General features: G+C 36.2%; 1 protein-coding gene across 3 annotated transcripts in view; it reads left to right on the forward strand.

Moving 5' to 3' along the window:
• Positions 1-1183: 1183 nt before the first annotated feature.
• The window catches only part of HDX (highly divergent homeobox), a 171075-nt gene continuing 149715 nt past the window's right edge, over positions 1184-22543 (forward strand). For 2 of the 3 annotated variants that reach the window (XM_040467866.1, XM_040467865.1), the window contains exon 1: positions 1184-1309. The gene's annotated coding sequence lies outside the window, so the exon portion shown is untranslated. Of the gene's footprint in view, positions 1310-1892; positions 2006-22543 lie in introns of those variants that run through there. The other variant, XM_040467867.1, reaches the window with a different exon arrangement.

Raw genomic sequence — 22543 nt, forward strand, 5'->3', positions numbered from 1 at the left:
ATTTTATAGTATATGTGAATGTAAACCATTGGACATTCTGGAGCTGGGCATGATTTGATTCTCTTTTAAAAAATCATTGAAGCTGCTGTCTAGATTGTGTAGGTTTGAGGTACCCTGCCTTAGGATCTTTAGTGGCTTTTAATAAAATCAACATTCTCTGCCTATTTTCAAATACTTATCCTATTTCCTATCCTATTTCCCCACAAGTCCTCATATATGCCCTCTATTTGCTAGGCTGATTTTATCACGGGTTTAATTTTTGTCTATTCCTTCCCCTTTAAGACAGTGCTTAAAGTTCTCTCTTATCCACCATTCAAGAACTATCTCAAGTTTCAATTACAAAATAAAATGCTCCCCCAATTGTCATCACCTCGCTGTTGTTTCCAGTCATCAAATGATGTATATCTTGTCCATAGTTGATAATTGAGCACCCAATAATGTACTTAATTTTAGTGTTGTGAATGTTTAATGTGTGCTAATCTTGTCTTCTCAATGATGTTATAAGTTCTATAATAGCATAGGTCCAGTAAATTGTACATCTCTTATGGCACCCAGAAAATTTGGGGGGTGTTAACTGTGTAACATATGGCTTGAGTTGTTTTTTATTTTTCTTGCAATGGTGTAGCTGTGACCATGCAACTAACTTCTGGCAGAACAGGATTGATGTTAGGTGAACAGAAGTCATAATTTTAATTTGTTTTAGTTGCCAGAGTCAACCGGTCACATAAAACAGTACACTTGCTCTTATTGACAAATTCCAAAAGCTTGATAGATACCTTCTTGATTTTACTAATACTGAATATATGCATGCCAATTGAATACTGACCACAAAAGACTATTCCTGTATGTCATCATTTGATTTTGGCATGCAACAATTCTGCTGAAAGCGAATCTGAAGTTGGAAGACCAGACAGCACCTGCTCAAATGGTGGCATATTAACTATTATAGTCACAGGGATGCTGGGTGTTCACAGCTATTCAGGAAGGGAAAGATACAGAAAGGCCTGGCCTTGGACACAGCTGATAGCAGGGAAGAGGCAGCCCCACTGCAGGCAGCTATCTTTCCTCCCCCCTCCCCACTCTTGGGTTCTGGGCTGAGGCCTGGGACTGTCCGAGCTGATCTCGGGCTCCCATTGGTCGCTGTCTTTTGTGACGTCACAATCATGATGAGAATTGATGATCGGACACGCTGATTTCATTGTCTGAGGAGGCTGTAAGACCCAGGAAAAATCTTGCTGAATCTGCCTGCCCAGGCACTGGCCTGATTGGGGATCCTCCGATCCTTCCAGTGACCGCACCACGCTGCGAGGTAAGTACCCAGTCTGGGTGGGTGTGAAGGGTGAAAGACGATGAGCAAGACACCGAGCTAATGCTTTGCCCAGTAGGGAGCTTATAGGTTCAGAGGCCTACAGAGGCTGCCAACAAATTTGCGGCGGCTTTTGGGGAGCCAACTGTCTCTAGTTTCCAAGCAAAGGCTGGCGGCAGCGTGAGGTTAAAAAAGAGCTGAGGATAGGGATATAGCAGGTATTGCCAGAGTGCAAAGGATCTTGCTCCTAGAGAGGGCAACGTTGGGGATGCGCTTCTGCCTTCGGAGTAGGAGGAAGTGGCACATTTGCCTCTGAAGAAAGGAGGCGGGGGCGGGGGATGAATTCTACCACTACTAGATTTCACTGGACAGCCGATTTCTCACAGCCCTACTCAAACTCACTGAGTGCTGCGCTTGCGCATTAAGAACATGTGGGGGAGGGGAAGGGGGGAGTTCGTGGCGAGAAGAATAGACGTAGAGTTTGCGCAGGCGCCTTTTCGGTTTCGCTGGAGGAGGTGGCGCTGAGCTCTGTCTGGGCTGGATATAGAAAGAGCTGCGGAGTTGGCCCTGTGATATTTCAAGTGCTGATTGATGGGGAGGGGTGTGCCAGTTATTTTAAATCTGGCTTATTGGGCATACCCACACCCCAAATGGGTCTGATGAATTTAAGAAAGCAGATTCTTAATCTACAGATACCAGGTTTGTAATAATTGAAAGAAGTCGGGAGAGGAATCTGTGGAGTAGAAATTACTGAGATGAGAAACCTTTGGAAGAAAAAAAAAACCCACTAATTATTCAAATGAATCCAACTTTTAATCTTCAGTGCTAACTTTGATTTGAGGTACCATTCAATGATTTTGAAATTTAAACTCTTTGGAGAGACTCAGAGTGAGACCCATTGTGGAGAGTCAGAGTAAGAAATTTAACTTTCTTGTCTTCTTTTTTCTTCTTTCTTTCTTGAAACGGTTTCTTATAAAGCCTCGGTCTCCCTTTCAGGTTGGTGCTAAGATTTTCTTCTTTCTTCCTGTTTCTCTGCTAAAACCACCAAAGTCAAATCCTGTTTGAGAGACCCTTTCTAACTCTCCCTTTTTGGGAGGGGCAATATTACTCAGCAATTGTGAGGAAAAACCTGCCTGTTTGTTCTTGGTGGAAAAACTGTACAGTAGTGTTATTAACTCTCGACTGTTTCATAGAGAAATCTGATTTTTCCCATCTATTTTTTATAGTTAAGGGGTTGTCAAGTCCTGGGAAATTTTCTTTTCAAAGGTCACTATTATAATTCTTCCTTTATCCTACAATATAAGCTATCTTCACCACCCATCCAGTCACTCCAGGAACCTCCTAGCCAGCTTTCACTTGTGCTCCAAATCCCTAATTTATTCTGCCAGACTAATGGTCAGTGAGCACTTCTTTTACCAAGTCATTTTCTTCACCAAAATATTCTTGGCTCTATTTTTTTTTTTTATTATTGTTTCAAGCCCAACTCCACTTGGATTGCAAAAACTTCATGATCTGGCTTTATTGTACCATAGGAGTCTTATTTTACTTAATTCTTCAGTGTATAATTTCTTCTTAATGTCCTTTGGACAATCTATCTCCAGAGCTTTGCTCCTTGCTCACCACCATTCCCTTCACCCAGGATGCCCTCTCTTCTGCCCATTCAGATCGTACCGAATTTGAAAACTCAACTCAATTTATACCTCTCCATAAGTGCCTTCCAAGTGTAACCCAACCATCATTAAGCTCACCTTTTCTAGAACTTCTACATCAGTTCTTATATTTGTCACTTTCTTATAGCCTGTATTATTGTCTTATTTGGGTTGTGTGCATGTGTGTGTGTGGGCCTAAACTTTTCAAGTGGATTTTAAACCCCCTCTTAAGGGTTGGGACCATGCCATCTAATTCTTTATCTTCTGCCTACAGCACCTGGATGATTATTGGAAGTATCTATAACCATATATTGTATTTGTATCCCAATTTCTTGGGTAACAAAGTAGTATTATTATAGAGAAAACTGTATATATGTGAAAATTTATTCATCATTGCTTAGGCAAGGGACCCTCCAGTGACTGAATAAACTTGAGCATGAGTCAGAGAAAAGGCAATATGGACATATCTATATAGTGGGTGGCCTCCAAATATATACTGTCTTCATAAAAGACCAAGGGGACATTAACCCAGAAGTGTTTCTATCTCTAACTTTCTCAGTTTGAAAAATACTAAGACATTTCCCATTTTCTGTACTTCTCTTTTATGACATTACATCATGTATGTTCTGTTAAAACCTACTAGTTATTTACTGTGTTTTATTGCAATATATCATACAGTTGCTGATTTGCATTGACTGTCACTAATAGTTTTCATTTGTACCTCTGTTAAATCAGAGCTAATCATTGTGATGGCTATCATAATTGTTATCATATAACATATCACTTGCCACTTTCCTACCCCTTCGGCTTCAAAGTGCATTGTTTCATGGAGCTGAGTTTTATTTGATACACATTGTTTAATATAGAGAATTTCCACAGATTTCACTTTGGCTGCTGCTTCACTTTGAGGTACCATGCCAAACAATATCATATGTGGCTTAAGAACATGGATAATAATCATTCTAGAAGTGGATAGTAATCATTCTATAAGGGTATTATAACCTATAAATTTAAAAATATTTGTCATATATCATTATGAATGAACTGTGAATGTTATTTACTATAAGGGAAAATCCTTTGTCCTTGACTTTTTCTCTTATTACCTATATTATGTAAATTCCCTCAAAGTGTTTTAGCTTGCAACCATTTCATAGTAATTAATAAGACTTACCTAGATATTCACATATAGACCAATAGACTAAACTGTTCAAAGGTAGGACACTCTAGATAGAATGTAATGCTTAGGAATATGTGCCAATTATTATTATTATTATTTTTTAATGTTTATTCATTTTATTTTATTTTTAAATATAATTGATTGTCAAATTGGTTTCCATACAATACTCAGTGCTCATTCCAAAAAGTACCTTCCTCAATGCCCATCATCCACTTTCCCTTCTCCCCCAATCCCCCATCAACCCTCAGTTTGTTCTCTGTATTTAAGAGTCTCTTATGGTTTGCCTCCCTCCCTGTCTGTAACTTTTTTTCCCCTTCCCCTCCCCCATGTTCTTCTGTTAAGTTTCTCAAGATCCACATATGAGTGAAAATGTATGGTATCTGTCTTCCTCTGACTGACCTATTTCATTTAACATCATAACCTCCAGTTCCATCTGCGTTGCTGCAAATGGCAAGACTTTATTTCTTTTTCATTTCCAAGTAGTATTCCGTTGTATATATAAACCGCATCTTCTTTATCCATTCATCAATTGATTGACATTTAGGGTCTTTCCGTAGTAATTTGGATATTGTTGAAAGTGCTGCTATAAACATGGAGGTACATGTGCCCCTATGCATCATATGCTGCCGATTTTAGAAAACATATAAAAAAATAAAAGTGTGGTATTTGTGTTTTAAGGTTTATTTTACAATTCCTATCTCAATGAAAGGATGGCATTGGACGTTGTCATTTAAGTTTTAGTTTGAGCTGCAGGAGATTTTATAATGATGAGCCAATCTCCCCATTTTACAAATGAGGAAGCTGAAGTATAGAGAAGTGTAGTACCTTAGCAGGATTAATAAATGGTAATATTTATTAAACACTTAATACCAGGCACTGTGCTAACAACTTTATATGTTATCATATTTAAACCTCACGACATCCCTATGAGATAGTTTCCAGTATTATTTCTCATTTTACAAATGGGAAAACAGTGGCTTAAAGTGGTTGACTTCCCTGGGGCCACACAACTATAAAATGTCACAGAGTTCAAACATTGGTCTGTTTTGACTCTTTTTTAAAAAAATGTTTATTTTTGAGAGAAAGACACAGAGTGCTAGCAGGGGAGAGGCAGAGAGAGAGGGAGCACCAGAATCCGAAGCAGGCTCCAGCCTCTGAGCTGTCAGCACAGAGCCCGTCACAGGGCTTGAACCCATGAACTGTGAGATCATGACCTGAGCCGAAGTTGGATGCTCAACCAACTGAGCCACCCACGAGCCCCTGTTTTGACTTTTAATCATCAAACTATACTTGACCAAAGTAATATGCAATGAATCTTTGGCAGAGCTTTAGCAAGAATCTGAATATCTGGAGTCCCAGCTTAATTGTGTGTGTGTGTGTGTGTGTGTGTGTGTGTGTGTGTGTGTGTGTGTTTTATATCATAATGTTTTCCATGAACAACATACTACTTGTATAAAGTCGCTGATTTCTAAGCCTGACCAAATGGTGTATACCTAAATTTCTTTTTAGGTATTTTACTAAAACATACTTTCTTGGTCTTGATTGAAAAATATGGCATTAAATTTTGTATGAAATATATATTTAAAGATATTTAATTAGTTCTGCTTTTAAAATTGTATTGTACTTCCAGAAGGAATTATATATTGTGTATTGTTACCCCCAAACACAGTAAAAATACTTGAATTGTTGATTTTAATTTTATAGTAGAGTTAGCTAAACATGAAATTAGTGCTGTCTTAATATACTTGTATAGAGTACATTATATCTAGGCATAGTGGTTTGGAAGTAAGGAGTGAAAATTCTAGAGAGATATATTCTGCATAAGAAGGGAGCTGGAGAGGTTAGCATATTCAGAAGCTGTAACTAACACTATGAGACCTTTCTAGTATGTAAAATTTCAAGACAACAGACTGAAACCTGTCTGTGGAAGTGGAGTCATCCATATTCCAACTAGTAGCAAGATTTCCTAGATTAATTGGATATCTAGGTACATGGCAACTAAATAAATGAGATTATATTATATCAATTAAATGCTATACTTTACATTTGTCATCCATAAAGAAATCTGAAATAGAAGCTGTCCTACCTTCTTGGTCTCCTATTGTTTTATAACTAGAGTTATGTTCGAATTGGGTTGATCCTTAGAAGCTTTAAAATGGAGGGGGATGGAGATTTGGACAAAATGGGTAAAGCGGGGAGGGAGATACAGGCCTTCAGTTATGGAATGATTAAGTCAAAGGAATAAAAAGCAGAACATAAGGAATGCAGTTAATAATATTGTAATCACTATGAATGGGACAGATGGTAGCTATACTTTTGAACATAGCATAATGTGTAAACTTGTCATATCACTGAGTCGTACACCTAAAACTAATGTAATATTGTGTGTAGGTATACTCAAAAAATGTATTGTCAGAGTGACAAAAATTTGGGAAAACATTTTCTTAGCAGTTTTTCCCTTGGAGTTGGTGGCAGTTTATTTTAAGATTTTTAAATGCAAACATGTCTCAGGTAGGCAATTTTCTCATGTACACAACAGTTTGTGCATGATGCTTGCCCAAGGTCATGCAAGCAGTAAGTGGCAGATCCAGGGCTTTAAAGGAGATGCCATTGTAGATGCGTCACTCTTTACTAGGTTATGGACTAGAGAGCTAGAGTGAGGCCCATCTTTATTTATTGTTTTTAAAAATTGTTTGTATGTATGTATATATGTGTGTGTATGTAATTTCCCCCTAATTTCTCTTTCTGAGAAAGAGACTGTCTTTCAGAGTCTTTAGGTCTATGACATTTTTCCTTTTTCTGTCAGTGGAGACAAATAATTTTAATTTTTTTATGTTTATTTTTGAGAGAAACAGAGCGTGAGTGGCAGAGGGGCATTGAGAGAGAGAGAGAGAAGGAGACACAGAACCTGAAATAGGCTCCAGGCTCTGAGCTGTCAGCACAGAGCCTGACATGGGACTCGAACTAGGGAACTTTGAGCTCATGACCTAGGCCAAAGTCGGATACTTACCCGACTGAGTCACCCAGGTGCCCCTAAACAATTTTAATAGAAAGGCCAAGGCTTAAGAGAAAGGGATCATTGTGTTGGCCTCCAATGGCTTCAGAGGCTGAGGGCATATAGACCCGTACACTATTCTTTCCTATTGTCAAGTACAAAGCAATGGCAAAAGCATGTCTTCTTTGGGTTTTGTTTTGTTACACTAATATACATTGTTTATATACATTATACACTAATATCTTTCTTTACATATTGTCTTACTTGGTTGACTTGGGCTATGTATTGTGTGTTTTATGGATGAAGTAGTTATGCCATTTAGGAAAGTCATGATCTGAGACCCATCCTCCAAATAGCTTTACGTTTCCATAGACCCATCAGGTGTGTTGAAATCTCCTCAATAGAACAACAATTGAAAGAGACCCAGGGCATTATGAAATATGGAAGACAAAACATATTCTACATTAGTGGGACTATTACATTAGTCATAGAATACTCAGCCTTGACTTATCCCCGCTATCCTGAGACAGCATGGAGTTATTTTTGAATATGTATGTAAATTATTAAAATAGACATTTTATTTAGAACCTATAGGTTAACTTTTATCACCAATGAATGTTTGAAAGATGCTCAAGGTCAGTTTTGGGGCACCTGGGTGGCTCAGTCAATTAAGCGATCAACTTCGGCTCAAGTCATGATTTCACAGTTCATGGGTTTGAGCCCCGTGTTGGGCTCTGTGTTGGCAGCTCAGAACCTGGAGCCTGCTTCAGATTCTGCATCTCCTCTCTCTCTGCCCCTCCCATTCTCATGCTCTGTCTGTCTCTCTGTCTCTCCCTGTCTCTCTCTCTCTCAAAAATAAATAAAAGATGCTAAAGGTAAGTTTCAGTTTTTTCTTCTTTTCCCAACTGCTAGTGCTTAATGTAAAGAGACACTTTTAAAAACTCATTATTGATTGTGATGTTTAGCCAGTGTACTTTTCTGGTAGGGTTGAATGCATCTATATCTATTAAATTTTTGCTCCTCAAAGTGTGTTACATGGAGTACAAGCATGAGCATCACCTGGGAACTTCTTAGAAATTGCAGAATCTATGTCCTCAACCAAGACCTACTGAATCAGATTCTGCATTTTAATATCTCCAAGTGACTCATATGCACATTAAACTCTGAGAAGCACTGATATAAAGTGAAATATGACTTTCTGTACAACTTAGACTTTTAAGAGCTGATAATCAGAAAAATACCTTAATTTCTTTTATACAGTTTTCACATGTGTAAAGAAATATGTAATCAAAGTCTTACTTGTCTAATATACATCAGCTTTGCTCCATTTTGGAGTCTATCTCATTGGGAGAATAGCTACTCTTGTGTGATGGGTAAAATTGTTGAGCCTGAGTGAATCCAATTATTTTGATGGTAGTAATGGCCTTACTGTTGAAATGATATTTTTCCTAATTGTCAACAGAGTGTTACAAAAGAGTATGAACGTATTGGGGTCACTGTCACTAATATCTTCAAAAGAAACTATACTTAGTTTTCCATTTTCTACTGTAACAAATCACCACAAACATAGAGGCTTACAATAACACATGCATTATGTTCTGGTGGTTTGAAGTCTGAAATAGGTATCATTGAGTTAAAATCAACGTGTCAACAGGGATTTTTTCCCCTAAAGGCTCTAGGAAATAATTTACTTTATTACCTTTTTTTAGCTTCTAGAGGCTACCCTCTTTGGCTTGTTGCTGCATCCATCTTCAAAGCTAGCAATGGCCAATCAAATCTTTCTCATATCGCATCACTTTGGCACTCTTCTGACTCCATCTTCCACATTTAAGGATCCTTGTGATTACATCTGGCCCACTCAGATAATCTAAAATGTCTTTATTTTAAGGTCAGCTGATTATAAATCTTAATTCTTTCTGTAACCTTAATTCACTTTTGCGTTGGAATTTAACATATTCTTAGGTTTCATGCATGAAGATGTAGATATCACTGGGTGTGTGTGAGGGACACAGGAATTGATGGCCTTTTCGGCTGATAAGGAAAGTCAGCTTCTAATCTTGTAATGGGAATCAGCAATTAGTGTATGGTTGAACTGTGTCTCCTACCCCAAAAAATTCATTGAAGTTCTACCCCCCACCCTCCGTATCTCAGAATGTAGATTTATTTTGAAATAGGGTCATTACAGATATAATTAGTAGTTAAATTAAGATTAGTAAAGTAGGCCCTTAACCAGATGTAACTGGTGTCTTTATAAAAGGGGAATCTGGATACTGGTATGCATAGAGAGAGAATGACATATGAACATGAAGATGTCCATGTATAAACGAGGAGAGAACAGAGCCTTCCCTCACCGCCCTCAGAGAGAAAAACTCTCCCAATACTTTGATTTCATACTTCTAGACTTCAGAATTGTGAGATAATAAATTTCTGTTTATGCCATCCAATTACAGTAGACCTAGAAAAGTCAAGATTGTCCTTCAGTTGATATCTAAGTATCATCATCCTCAAAAGCATTTATTTAGTAAGCTTGTATTCTATAATGTGCTAGATGTTGGATGAGGTGAATTAGACATTGAAGAACTTATGATATACATTAGACAATTTTCATAAAGCAACCTTTGAAATAGATGACTTTATGACCCTCCGTTTATTCAACTGTGAAAAGAGGGCATAGTATTCATACTATCTAACAGCATTTCTAACTTAAAATCCATGATTTTATTTATTAATTAAATTTTAGGAAGTTATTACATCCATACATTAATAAAAAGTATTAAGTGCAGGCAGAGCCATCAAACTGTTAAACTTTTCTTTGGGATCAGTATCTTAATAACTACCACCTATGCTATTCATTGCCCACTTCCTTCAATTTTTTTTTCCTGAACAAGTGCCCTCTTTTAATGCCCAGCCCCCAGCCCCCAGCCCCTAGCCACCTCCCCTCTGTCAACTCTGTTCTCTATATTTAAGGGTGTTTTATGATTTGCCTTCATGTTTTTATCTTATTGTATTTTTACTTTCCTTCCCCTGTGTTCATCTGTTTTGTTTCTTAAATTCCACATGAGTGAAATCATATATTTGCCTTTCTCTGATTGACTTATTTCGCTTAGCATAATACCTTTAGTTCCATCCACGTTGTTGCAAATGGCAAGATTTCATTTTTTTCTAATATTTAAAACAAAAATGTAATATTTATTTTTTTTTGAGAGAGAGAGAGAGCCTGGGGGAGGGGCAGAGAGAGAGGGAAACACAGAATCCCAAGTAGGCTCCAGGCTCTGAGCTGTCAGCACAGAGCCTAATGTGGGGCTCAACTTCATGAACCACAATATCATGACCTGGTCTGAAGTTGGATGCTTAACCAACTGAGCCACCCAAGCACGCCAAATTTCATTCATTTTGATGGCTGAATAATATTCCCTGGTATATAGCACCTCTTCTTTTTCTATTCATCAGTTGATAGACATTTGGGCACTTTCCATAATTTGGCTATTGTTCATAGCACTGCTATAAACATAGGGGTGTGTGTGCACCTTCAAATCAGCATTTTTGTATCCTTTGGATAAATACCTAGTAGTGCAATTGCTGAGTTGTAAGGTAATTCTATTTTTATCTTTTTAAGGAACCTCCATACTGTTGTCCAGAGTGGCTGCATGAGTTTCCATTCCCACCAACAGTGAAAAAGGGTTCCTCTTTCTCTACATTCTTGCCAACATCTGTTGTTTCCTGAGTTGTTAGTTTTAGCTATTCTGACAGGTGTAAGTTGGTATCTCATTGTGGTTTTGATTTGTATTTCCCTGCTAATGAATGACGTTGAGCCTTTTTTTAATGTCTGTTAGCCATCTGGATGTCTTATTTGGAAAAGTGTCTATTCATGTCCTCTGCCCATTTCTTCATTTGATTTTTTGGTGTTGGGTTTAGGTTTTTTTTAATAGATTTTTGGATACTACCCCTTTATCCAATGTGTCATTTGCAAATATCTTCTTCCATTCCATCAGTTGCCTTTTAGTTTTGTGGATTGTTTCCTTCCCTGTGCAGAAGCTTTTTATTTTGATGATGTCCCAGTAGTTATTTTTTGCTTTTGTTTCCCTTGCCTCTGGAGCCATGTCTAGTAAGAAATTGCTGCAGCTGAGGTCATAGAGGTTGTTGCCTGTTTTCTCCTCTAGGATTTTGATGGTTTCCTGTCTCACATTTAGGTCCTTCATTCTTTTTGAATTTACTTTTTTGTACTTTCCTTAAATTTTAAAGAGAAGAAATAAAGACATTGAGAAACACCTTTGTTCTTTTGACTCTTTTGACCCTTTTGAAATTGGTTTAAAACTTATGTTTAGGGGGCGCCTGGGAGGCTCAGACGGTTGAGCGTCTGACTTCGGCTCAGGTCATGATCTCACAGTTAGTGGGTTCCAGTCCCGCATCGGGCTCTGCTGACAGCTCAGAGCCTGGAGCCTGTTTCAGATTCTGTGTCTCCCTCTTTCTTCTCCTCCCCTATCCACGCTCTGTCTCTGTCTCAAAAATAAATAAACATTAAAAAGTTTTTAAAAAGACTTATGTTCAGGACACAGTATATTAATGATTCTATGCCCACAATAGATGCTTAAGAAATAAATTTCAATAAATGAGTAAATTGTCAAAATATATGACGTGACACATTCATATACTGGAAAAATTTGAGAACAATGACATGAAGAGGAAATGGTTATTTTGATACAGTTTTGCCCTAATTTCTCATTATTGCGAAGTATATTGTAGTAATACGTGTTCTCATAATTCACAAATGAAGCTGTAGTCTTTAAGTAGCTTTAAGAATATTTTTGCAAATTGTTATCAGGTTTCCTGGATTAATTAGCAGTAAAATAACAATTCCTGAGTATGGTCATGATCAAACACTGGACAGTACATTTCATATGTGCAGATCTTTGCTGATTAATACCAAGGAATATGATTGTAATGAAATATTTAGAAACACAGTTGTGTAATAATCTCTGCCTTTGTGTTTCATATCTACATGAAAAAAAAAAACTAGGCAGGAGAAATGCAGTGCCAACAAAAACATTATGGGTCAATGTTAATCCCATACTTTAAACATATATACGCCTATAATTTGACAGTAACATATGTTTTCTAACTTAATGTCACAGGCTTAACATAGGACAATGTCTTTCAAACTAAGGTCTGCAGACCCCTATGGGTCCAAGGAAATGTCTTCAGAAGTCTGCAAGTTTTATGGCAATTTTTAAATTTGAGGGTTTTCTTTGATCTTGAAATAATTTATCTTAAAAATAAAATGATGATCTTGAAAGAAAAATCCACAGCAAGCATGCATTCACTCATACACAAAGCCTTTCTACCAGGTATAAAAACAAAACCTCTCTTTTATAGTCATAAATCACAGTTAAAAGACATTTGATGGAATTAATTGGGTACCTTAATACAGAGTTCCTCAAACTGACATCCAAAGATAGATTTTGGCAGGATAGGAAATATTTTGGTTTTGGTTTTGGTTTCTTCTTTCAAATGAAGAAGAAAGAAGGGTCTTTACCTGTGGCTTTATGATTTGGGTTGTGCTCCGTAAGGCTTTTATGTTATTAAGCAGTTTCTTAGCTTATTCAAAATATTTGTGGAAATCAATTTATGCTTCCACTATTTGATGAATTAAATATGTATACATATATTTTCCACACTATATATAGGTATGTACTTATTACTGTTACATACCTACCACTAGATTGTGTGCTTTGAGGACTCTTTCTCTAATCCCAAAAGAGCAGGATGTTTAATTTTTCCCCTGTGTTTTTCTAGTAAAATTGAGAATGGAAGACAAGAGAATCTGATAGTTTATCTATTTGCTTCTAGGTGAAACTGGAAGCAAATCTTTAAAAAACAATTTTTTGTGTGTTTATTTTTGAGAGAGACAGAGTGTGAGCCAGGGGAGGGGCAGAGAGACAGGGAGGCACAGAATCTGAAACAGGCTCAGCTCAGAGCCTGACGCGGGGCTTGAACTCACGAGCTGTGACATGACTTGAGCTGAAGTCGGACGCTCAACTTACTGAGTCACCCAGGCGCCCTGAAACTGCCCTCAAATCTTAACATATACTATTTAAATATTATTCATGAAACACTAAAAGAATATCTAGTCTAAGTAAATGAATATGGCTTTACCCTTTTTTAAAGCAAATTTTAATTACCAATAAAACTTCTTGCTGGGAGTGTGTTAGAGAAGATGTAGAATAGGGTAGGATAGAGTTATGTGGATAATAAAAAAAGGTTAGAAAGAACTAATAAGAATAAGTTTACAGTAAGAATAAGCTTATGGTAGGGGCGCCTGGATGGCTCAGTTGGTTAAGCATACTACTCTTGGTTTTGGTTCAGGTCATGATCTCAGTGTCCTGAGATCGAGCTCCGCACTGGGCGTGGAGCCAGTTTAAGATTCTTTCTCTCCCTCTATTCTTCCCCCACATGCACACACACTCTGTGTCTCAAAAAAAAAAAAAAAAAAAAAAAAAAAAAAGGTTTGCAGTATAGTAAAATAAGGGATATATAGATTATTTTGGTATAATGGATAATTTGTTATAATTACTATTTCAAAGTGTGGCTGTGGGAAGTTTTGTAGAGTTCCTCTAAGAAGTAACTGAAAATGCAAGATACATTTTAAAGATGTTAACCTAGAATGTGAATTGCAAGATTTTAGTGGTCAATGCTCGAAGCAGTGCAAACAGCTTGATTAAATAGTGGAAGACAGAAGTGATTTATGTGCACAATTTGGGGCTAGAAATGCAAGAAAAAAAGCACAATTTGGTAGACAAATATGAATGGAACAAATATGTATGTGTGGCCCTACTTAGCTCATCATAAGATACTATATATCTCTGGTAACTGACAGTCATTTCTTCAGAATAAGTGTATGTGGGATTGTATCAAAGCAGAGTTAGGACAACAAGAAATCAGTTATCCAATTGAGGCTTTGTTTATGCCTCTGTTGTTCAAATTATCATCTGTTTGAATTTGATCTTTTTGTATTTTATTGTAATGTGAGTTTTGATATCTGAGTGTATAATAAAGTACTTACAGTTTAAATGTATTTTATTAATTTAACATCAGAACTCTGTAATAAACCAAGTGTAATTAAAAGCCAATAGGTAATTATAATTGATAAAACAAAATGAGGTCTAGTATAACAACTGGCTAATGCTCTGTTTCTTTTAAGATAATCTAATCAAAACTTAAAAAAATTATTCAAGTATACATGACATAAATATATTAATTTCACATGCAGTACATAGTGATTTGACAAATATGCACAATAAGTAATGCTTATCACAATAAGTAGTTAACCATTTGTCACCATACAAAGTTCTTACACTATTATTGACTTTATTCCGTATTCTGTACTTTTATTTTTTTTAGTTTTTAATGTTTATTTATTTTTAAGAAAGAGACAGCAAGAGTGGGGAAGGGGCAGAAAGAGAGAGAGACAGAATCTGAAGCAGGCTCCAGGCTCTGAGTTGTCAGCACAGAACCCAATGCAGGGCTCGAACCCATGAACCATGAGATCATGATCTGAGCCGAAGTCAGATGCTTAACAGACTGAGCCACCCAGGCGCCTCTGTACTTTTCACCTTTGTAGCTTATTTATTTCATTTTTTAAAGTTTTAATTTAAATTGCATAGTTAACATACAGTGTAATAGTAGTCTCAGGTATAGAATTTAGTGGTACAGCATTTACATACATACCTTGTGCTCATCACAACCGCACTCCTTAATCCCCATCATTTATTTCACCTACCCCCATCCCCGCCTCCCCTCTGGTAACCATCAGTTTGTTCTCTATAGTTAAGAGTTTTTCTTGATTTTCGTCTTTCCTGCCCCATGATTATTTGCTTTGTTTTTCAAATTCCAAATATAATTCAAATCATATGGTATTAGTCTTTCCTGACTGACTTATTCTGCTTAGCATAATGCTCTCTAGGTCCATCCATGTTGTTGCAAATGGCAAGATTTCTTTCTTTTTTATGGCTGAGTGATATTCCAATATATGTATATTGGCCATCTGGATGTCTTCTTTGGAAAAATGTCTATTCATGTCTTCTGTCCATTCTTTCACTGGATTATTTGTTTTCTCACTGGTGTTGAGTTTTGTAAGTTCTTTGTATATTTTAATTACTAACCCTTTATCAGGTCATTTGCAAGTAACTTCCCCCATTCCATTGGTTGTCTCCTGGTTTTGTTGATTGTTTCCTTTGCTCTGCAGAAGCTATTTATTTTTAATTAAGTTCCAATAGTTTATTTTTGCTTTTGTGTCCCTTAAGAGACATCTAGTAAGAAGTTGCTATGGCCAGTGACAAAGAGGTTACTGTTTATGCTCTCTTCTAGGACTTTAATGGTTTCCTGTCTCACATTTAGGTCTTTCATCCATTTTGAGTTTATTTTTGTGTATGGTGTAAGAAAGTGGTCCAGTTTCCTTCTTTTGGATGTTGCTGTCCAGTTTTCCCAACACCCTTTTTTTAAACAGACTGTCTTTCCTATTGGATATTCTTTCCTGCTTTGCCAAAGATTAATTCACCATATAGTTGTAGGTTGATTTCTGGGTTTCTATTCTGTTGTGTTGGTCTATGTATCTATTTTTGTTTTGGTAACCATAATATTTTGATTGCTACAGCTTTGTCATATAACTTGAGGTCCAGAATTGTGATGCCTCCTGCTCTGATTTTCTTTTTCAAGGTTGCTTTGGCTATTTGGTCTTTCAAGATTTCATACATATTTTAGGATTGGTTGTTCACCTCTGTGAAAATTGCTGTTGATATCTGACAGGAATTGCATTAAATATATATGTTGCTTTGGGCAATATTCACAATATTTGGGACATTTTCACAATATTTGTTCCTACAATCCATGAGAATGGGATGTTTTTTTCAGTTTTTTTGTGTCATCTTCAATTTCTTTCATCTGCGTTTTATAATTTTCAGAGTAAAGATCTTTTATCTCTTTGTTTAATTTTATTCTTAGGTATCTTATGGTCTTTGGTGCAATTGTAAATGGGGCCAATTCCTTGATTTAATTTTCTGCTGCTTCATTATTGGTGTATAGAAATGCAAAAGATTTCTATACATTGATTTTGTATCCTAAGACTTTGCTGAATTTGTGTCTCAATTATAGCAATTTTTGGGTGCAGTCTTTTGGGTTTTCTATATAGATTGTCATGTCTTTGAAGATAGTGAAAATTTGGCTTCCTTCTTTCTGATTTGGTGCCTTTTCTTTCTTTTTTTTTTTTTTTTTTTTTTTTTTTGTCTGATTGCTGTGGCTAGGACTTCCAGTAGTATATTAAATAACAGTGGTGAGAATGGACATGATGTTTTTTTCCTCACCTTAGAAGAAAGCTCTTAGTTTTTCCCATGGAAGATGATAATAGTTGTAGGTTTTTCATATATGACCTTTATTATGTTGAGGTATCTTCCATCTTGCCCTACTTTGTTGAGGGTTTTTATCATGAAAGGATGCTGTACTTTGCCAAATGCTTTTTCTGCATCTATTGAAAAGATCATATAGTTCTTATCCTTTCTTTCTTAATGTGGTATATCATGCTGATTGATTTGTGAATACTGAACCAATTTTCAGCCCACGAATAAATTCCACTTGAACATGGTGAATGGATTGTTTAATGTACTGTTGGATTCAGTTTGCTAGTATATTGTTGAGAATTTTTGCATTTAGTTCAGTCTTTATTTGGTTTTGGTATCAGGGTGATGCTGGCCTCATAGATTGAGTTTGGAAGGATTCCTTCCATTTCTGTTTTTTTGAGATAGTTTGAGAAAAATAGGTATTATGTCTTTAAATGTTTGGTAGAATTCCTCTGTGAAGCCCTCTGGCCCTGGACTTGTGTTTGCTGGGAGATTTGATTACTGATTCAATTTCTTTGCTGGTTATGGGTCTGTTCAAGTTTGCTATTTCTTCCTGTTTCTGTTTTGGTAGTTTATATGTTTCCAGAAATTTATCTATTTCTTTCCAGTTTTCCAATATGTTGGCATATAGTTTTTCATAACATTCTCTTATAATTGCTTGTATTTCTGTGGTGTTTGTTGTTATTTCTCCTCTGTCATTTGTGATTACATGTATTTGTACCCTTTCTCTTTTCTTTTTGATAACTCTTGCTAGGGGTTTATTGTTTTGTTAATTTTTTCAGAGAACCAGCTCTTATTTTCATTGATCTGTTCTTTTCCTTTTTTAGTTTCTATATCTTTTTTTTTCTGCTGTAACCTTTATTATTTCCCTTCTCTTGGTTCTAGGTTTCATTTGTTGTTCTTTTTCTACCTCCTTTAGGTGTAAAGTTAGGTTGTTTATATGAAATATTTCTTGCTTCTTCAGGTAGCACTGTATTTGCTGTATACTTCCCTCTTATGACCACTTTTGCTGCATCCCAAAGGTTTTGGACTGTCGTGTTTTCCTTTTCATTTTTTTCGATGTAGTTTTAGATTTATTCTTTGATTTCCTGGTTGATTCATTCATTGTTTAGTAGCATGTTGTTCAACTTCCATGTATTTGTGGTCTTTTCATTATTTTTCTTGTAGTTGCCTTCAAGTTTCATAGCATTGTCCTCTGAAAATATGCATGGTATGATCTCAGTCTTTTTGTACTTGGTGAGGCCTGATTTATGACTTAGTATGTGAGCTATTCTGAGAATGTCCCTTGTGCATTTGAAAAGAATGTGTATTCTGCTGCTTTGGGATGAAATGTTCTGAATGTATCTGTTAAGTCCATCTTGTCCAGTGTCTTATTCAAACATTGTTTTCTTGTTGGTTTTCTGTTTAGATGATCTGTGCATTGGTATAAGTGGGTTATTAAAGTCCCATACTATTATTGTATTATTATCAATGAGTTTCTTTATGTTTGTTATTAATTTTTTTAAATATATTTGGGTACTTCCATGTTGTGGAATAAATATTTACAATTATTAGATCTTCTTGTTGGATAGTCCCCATTGTTATGAGACAGTGCCCTTCATCTTTTGTTACAGTCTTTGTCTTAAAGTCTATCTTGTGTGATGTCATTATTGCTACTCCAACTTTCTTTTGACACCTATTTGTAGAATAAATGTTTCTCCATCTCCTCACATTCAATCTGCAGGAGTCGTAGGTCTAAAATGAGTCTCATGTAGGCAGCATATAGATAGGTCTTGTATTTTTATCCATTCTGACATCCCAGATCTTTTGACTGGGTCATTTAGTCTATTTACATTCAGAGTAGTAATTTTTAATTTTTTTTTTTTTTTATTATCATGAGAGAGAGAAAGAGACGGAAAGAGAGAATCCCAGGCAGGCTTCGCACTGCCTCAGAGCCCGACGTGCTGCTTGATCTCATGAACTGTGAGATCATGATCAAGAGTCAGGTATTTAACTGATTGAGCCACCCAAGCACCCCCAGAGTAATTATTAATAGATACGAATTTAGTGACATTGTATTACTTGTTTTGTCATTGTTTCTGTATTTTCTCTGAGCCTTTTTTGTCTTTATCATTTTGGTCTTTCCTTTAATGTTTCTTGTAGGGCTCACTTAGTGACCACAAACTCCTTTTAAGTTTTGTTTGTCTCAGAATCTTTTTGTCTTTCATATTCTGAATGATAGCTTTGGTGGATAGACTATTCTTGGCTGCAGATTTTTCCCATTCAGCACATTGAATATATCATGCCCCTCCTTTCTGGCTTGCCAAGTTTCTACTGAGAGATCTGCAGCTACCTTTATGGGTCTTCCCTCATAAGTTAAGGATTTCTTTTGTCTTGATGTTTTTAACATTTTAAAAAAAAATTTTTGATGTTTATTTATTTTTGAGAAAGAGAGAGAGAGACAGAGTACGAGTGGGGGAGGAGCAGAGAGAGAGGGAGCCACAGAATCGGAAGCAAGCTCCAGACTCTGAGCTTTCAGCTCAGAGCCCGACGTGGAGCTCAAACTCACGAACTGGAAGATCATGGCCTGAGCCGAAGCCGGATGCTCAACTGACTGAGCCACCCAGGTGCCCCTGTTTTTAACATTTTAATTTATCATTATATTTTGCAAATTTAATTATAATATATCCTGGTGTTGGCCAGCTTTTTAAAATTTTGATGGGAGTTCTCTGTTCCTCCTGGAAATGGATATCTCATTCCTTCCCCAGATTAGGAAAGTTTTCAACTATTTATTTCTTCAAATAAATTTTCCACTCCCTTTTCTCTCTCTTCTTCTTCTGGTACTCCTATAATATGAATGTTACCATATTTTATGGAATCACTGAGTTATCTGAGTCTATTTTTTGTGTTCCATAATTATTTTTTCTCTTTTATTCAGCTTTATTAGTCTCCATTATTTTATCCTATCACTTATTCTCTATTTATTCTAACTTTATGCTCATTTATCAAGTCTGTTTTCAATCTGTTATTGAATTTTTATTTCTGACTGACTTTTTTAACTCTTTTTTTTTTTTTTTTGAGAGAGAGTGCAAGCAGGGGCAGAGGGAGAGAGAGAGTGTGTTAAGCAGGCTCCTCACTCCATGCAGAGCTTGACAGGGAGCTCGATCTCATGACGCTGCATCATGTCCTGAGCCAAAATCAAGAGGTCTCCTGTATTTTGTTGTTGTTTTTCTGTTAATTTATTTGTTTTTATTCTACATGTAACTGAAGTTATATGGTATTTGTCTTATTTCAAGATTTCATTCTTTTTTATAGCCAAGTAATATTTCATTATGTATATTATACCACATCATTATATATATTATACCACATCTTCCTTATACATTCATTTACTGATGGAAATTTAGGTTGCTTCAATATCTTGGCTATTGTAAATAAGTTGCAGTAAACACAAGGGTGCGGTTATCTTTTTAAATTAGTATTTTGTTTGTTTGTGTGTTTTGTTTTCTTCAGAAAAGAATAGTGGAATTACTGCATCATATGATACTTCCATTTGTAGTTTTTTGAAAAATCTCCATAGTGCTCAGAGGCTGCATCAAATTACATTCCCACTAACAGATTTGGGTGATTTTCTTTTCTCCACATCCTTGCCAACACTTGTTATTTCTTGTCTTTTTGATACTGGCCATTCTGACTGGTATGAGGTGATATCTCATTATGTTTTTGATTTGTATTTCTCTGATGATTAATGATATTGAGGATTTTTTCATGTGTCTGTTGACAATCTGTAAGTCTTTGAAAAAAAGTCCTTGGGGTGCCTGGGTGCTTCAGTATGTTAAGCGTCTGATTCTTGGCTTTGATTTAGGTCACAATTTTGGGGTTTTGTGAGTTCAAGCCCCACACTGGGCTCTGCACTGGCAGCATGGAGCATGCTTGGGATTCTCTCTCTCCCCCTCTCTCTTCCCTTCCCCCACTTGCACTCTCTGTGTTGCTTAAAATAAATAAACTTAAAAAAAAGAAAAAAAGTCTAATCATGTTCTCTGCCCATTTTTAATCAGATTAATTTTGTTTTTAGTGTTAAGATCTTTATATATTTTGGATTTTGACTGCTTATCAGATATATCATTAGTATATACCTTCTCCCATTCAGTAGGATGTCTTTTCATTTTCTTATGGTTTCCTTCACTATGTAAATTTTTTTACTTTGATGTAGTTTAATTTTTCTTTTGTTTCCCTTGCATGGGGAGACATATATTAGAAAAATATTGCTAAGGTCAAGATCCATGAGGTTACTACCTATATTTTCTTTTGGAAATTTTGTGGTTTCAGGTATTACATTTAGATATTTAATTCATTTTGAGGTTTTTTTTTGTGTGTATGGTGTAAGGATCTGCCCCAGTTTTATTCTTTTGAATGCAGCTGTCCAGTTTCCCAAAGCCATTTATTGGGCTGTTTCCCCCCAAATACATTCTTTCTTTGTCATAGATTATTTGACCATATAAATATGGGTTTATTTGTGGGCTTTAAATTCTATTCCACTGATCTATGTGTCTGTTTTTGTGCCAGTACCATACCGTTTTGATTACTATATGTAGTTTTGTTGTATAGTTTGAAATCGGGGACTGTGATGCCTCCAGGTTTGTTCTCCCTCAATATCACTTTGGTTATTCAGGGTGTCTTGTGGTTCCATACAAATTTTAGGATTTATTGTTACAGTACTGTGAAAAATACTATTGTGATTTTTACTAGGGATTGCATTTAATCTGTAGACTATTTTGGATAACATGAACATTTTAATAATGCTAATTCTTCCATTCCATGAGTATGTTATATTGTTCCATTTGTTTATGTTATCTTCAATTTCTTTTGTCCATGTTTTATAGTTTTTAGAGTATAGGTCATTTACCTACTTGTTAAATTTACATTTACACATTTTAATATTTTTATGCAATTGCAAATGGGATTGTTTTCTTAATTTTCTTTTCTACTATTATTAGTGTATACAGATGCAACATATCTCTGTATATGAATTTTGTGTCTTGCAACTTCGCTGACTTCATTTATTAGTTCTAATAATTTTTGGTGGAATCCTCAGAGATTTCTATGTATAGTATCATGCCATGTACAAATAGTAACAGTTTTACTTATTTCTTACCAATTTGGATGCCTTTTATTACATTTTTTTGTTTGACTACTGTGGCTAGGACTTCCAGTACTGTGTTGAATAAAAGTGGCAAGAGTAGACACTCTTGTGTTGTCCCTCATCTAAGAGGAAAAGCTTTCAGCTTTTTTTTTCAATATATTAGGGTTATTGTCAAATTGGTTTCCGTACAACACCCAGTGCTCATCCCAAAAGGTGCCCTCCTCAATAACCATCCCCCACTCTCCCCTCCCTCCCACCCCCCATCAACCCTCAGTTTGTTCTCAGTTTTTAAGAGTCTCTTATGCTTTGGCTCTCTCCCACTCTAACTTCTTTTTTTTTTTTTTTCTTCCCCTCCCCCATGGGTTTCTGTTAAGTTTCTCAGGATCCACATAAGAGTGAAACCATATGGTATCTGTCTTTCTCTGTATGGCTTATTTCACTTAGCATCACACTCTCCAGTTCCATCCACGTTGCTACAAAAGGCCATATTTCATTTTTTCTCATTGCCACGTAGTATTCCATAGTGTATATAAACCACAATTTCTTTATCCATTCATCAGTTGATGGACATTTAGGCTCTTTCCATAATTTGGCTATTGTTGAGAGTGCTGCTATAAACATTGGGGTACAAGTGCCCCTATGCATCAGTACTCCTGTATCCCTTGGGTAAATTCCTAGCAGTGCTATTGCTGGGTCATAGGGTAGGTCTATTTTTAATTTTCTGAGGAACCTCCACACTGTTTTCCAGAGTGGCTGCACCAATTTGCATTCCCACCAACAGTGCAAGAGGGTTCCCGTTTCTCCACATCCTCTCCAGCATCTATAGTCTCCTGATTTGTTCATTTTGGCCACTCTGACTGGCGTGAGGTGATACCTGAGTGTGGTTTTGATTTGTATTTCCCTGA

Source organism: Herpailurus yagouaroundi, unplaced genomic scaffold (genome assembly GCF_014898765.1).
Source record: "Herpailurus yagouaroundi ecotype Mexico unplaced genomic scaffold, PumYag 67623, whole genome shotgun sequence".
In the NCBI taxonomy this organism is placed as follows: Eukaryota; Metazoa; Chordata; class Mammalia; order Carnivora; family Felidae; genus Herpailurus; species Herpailurus yagouaroundi.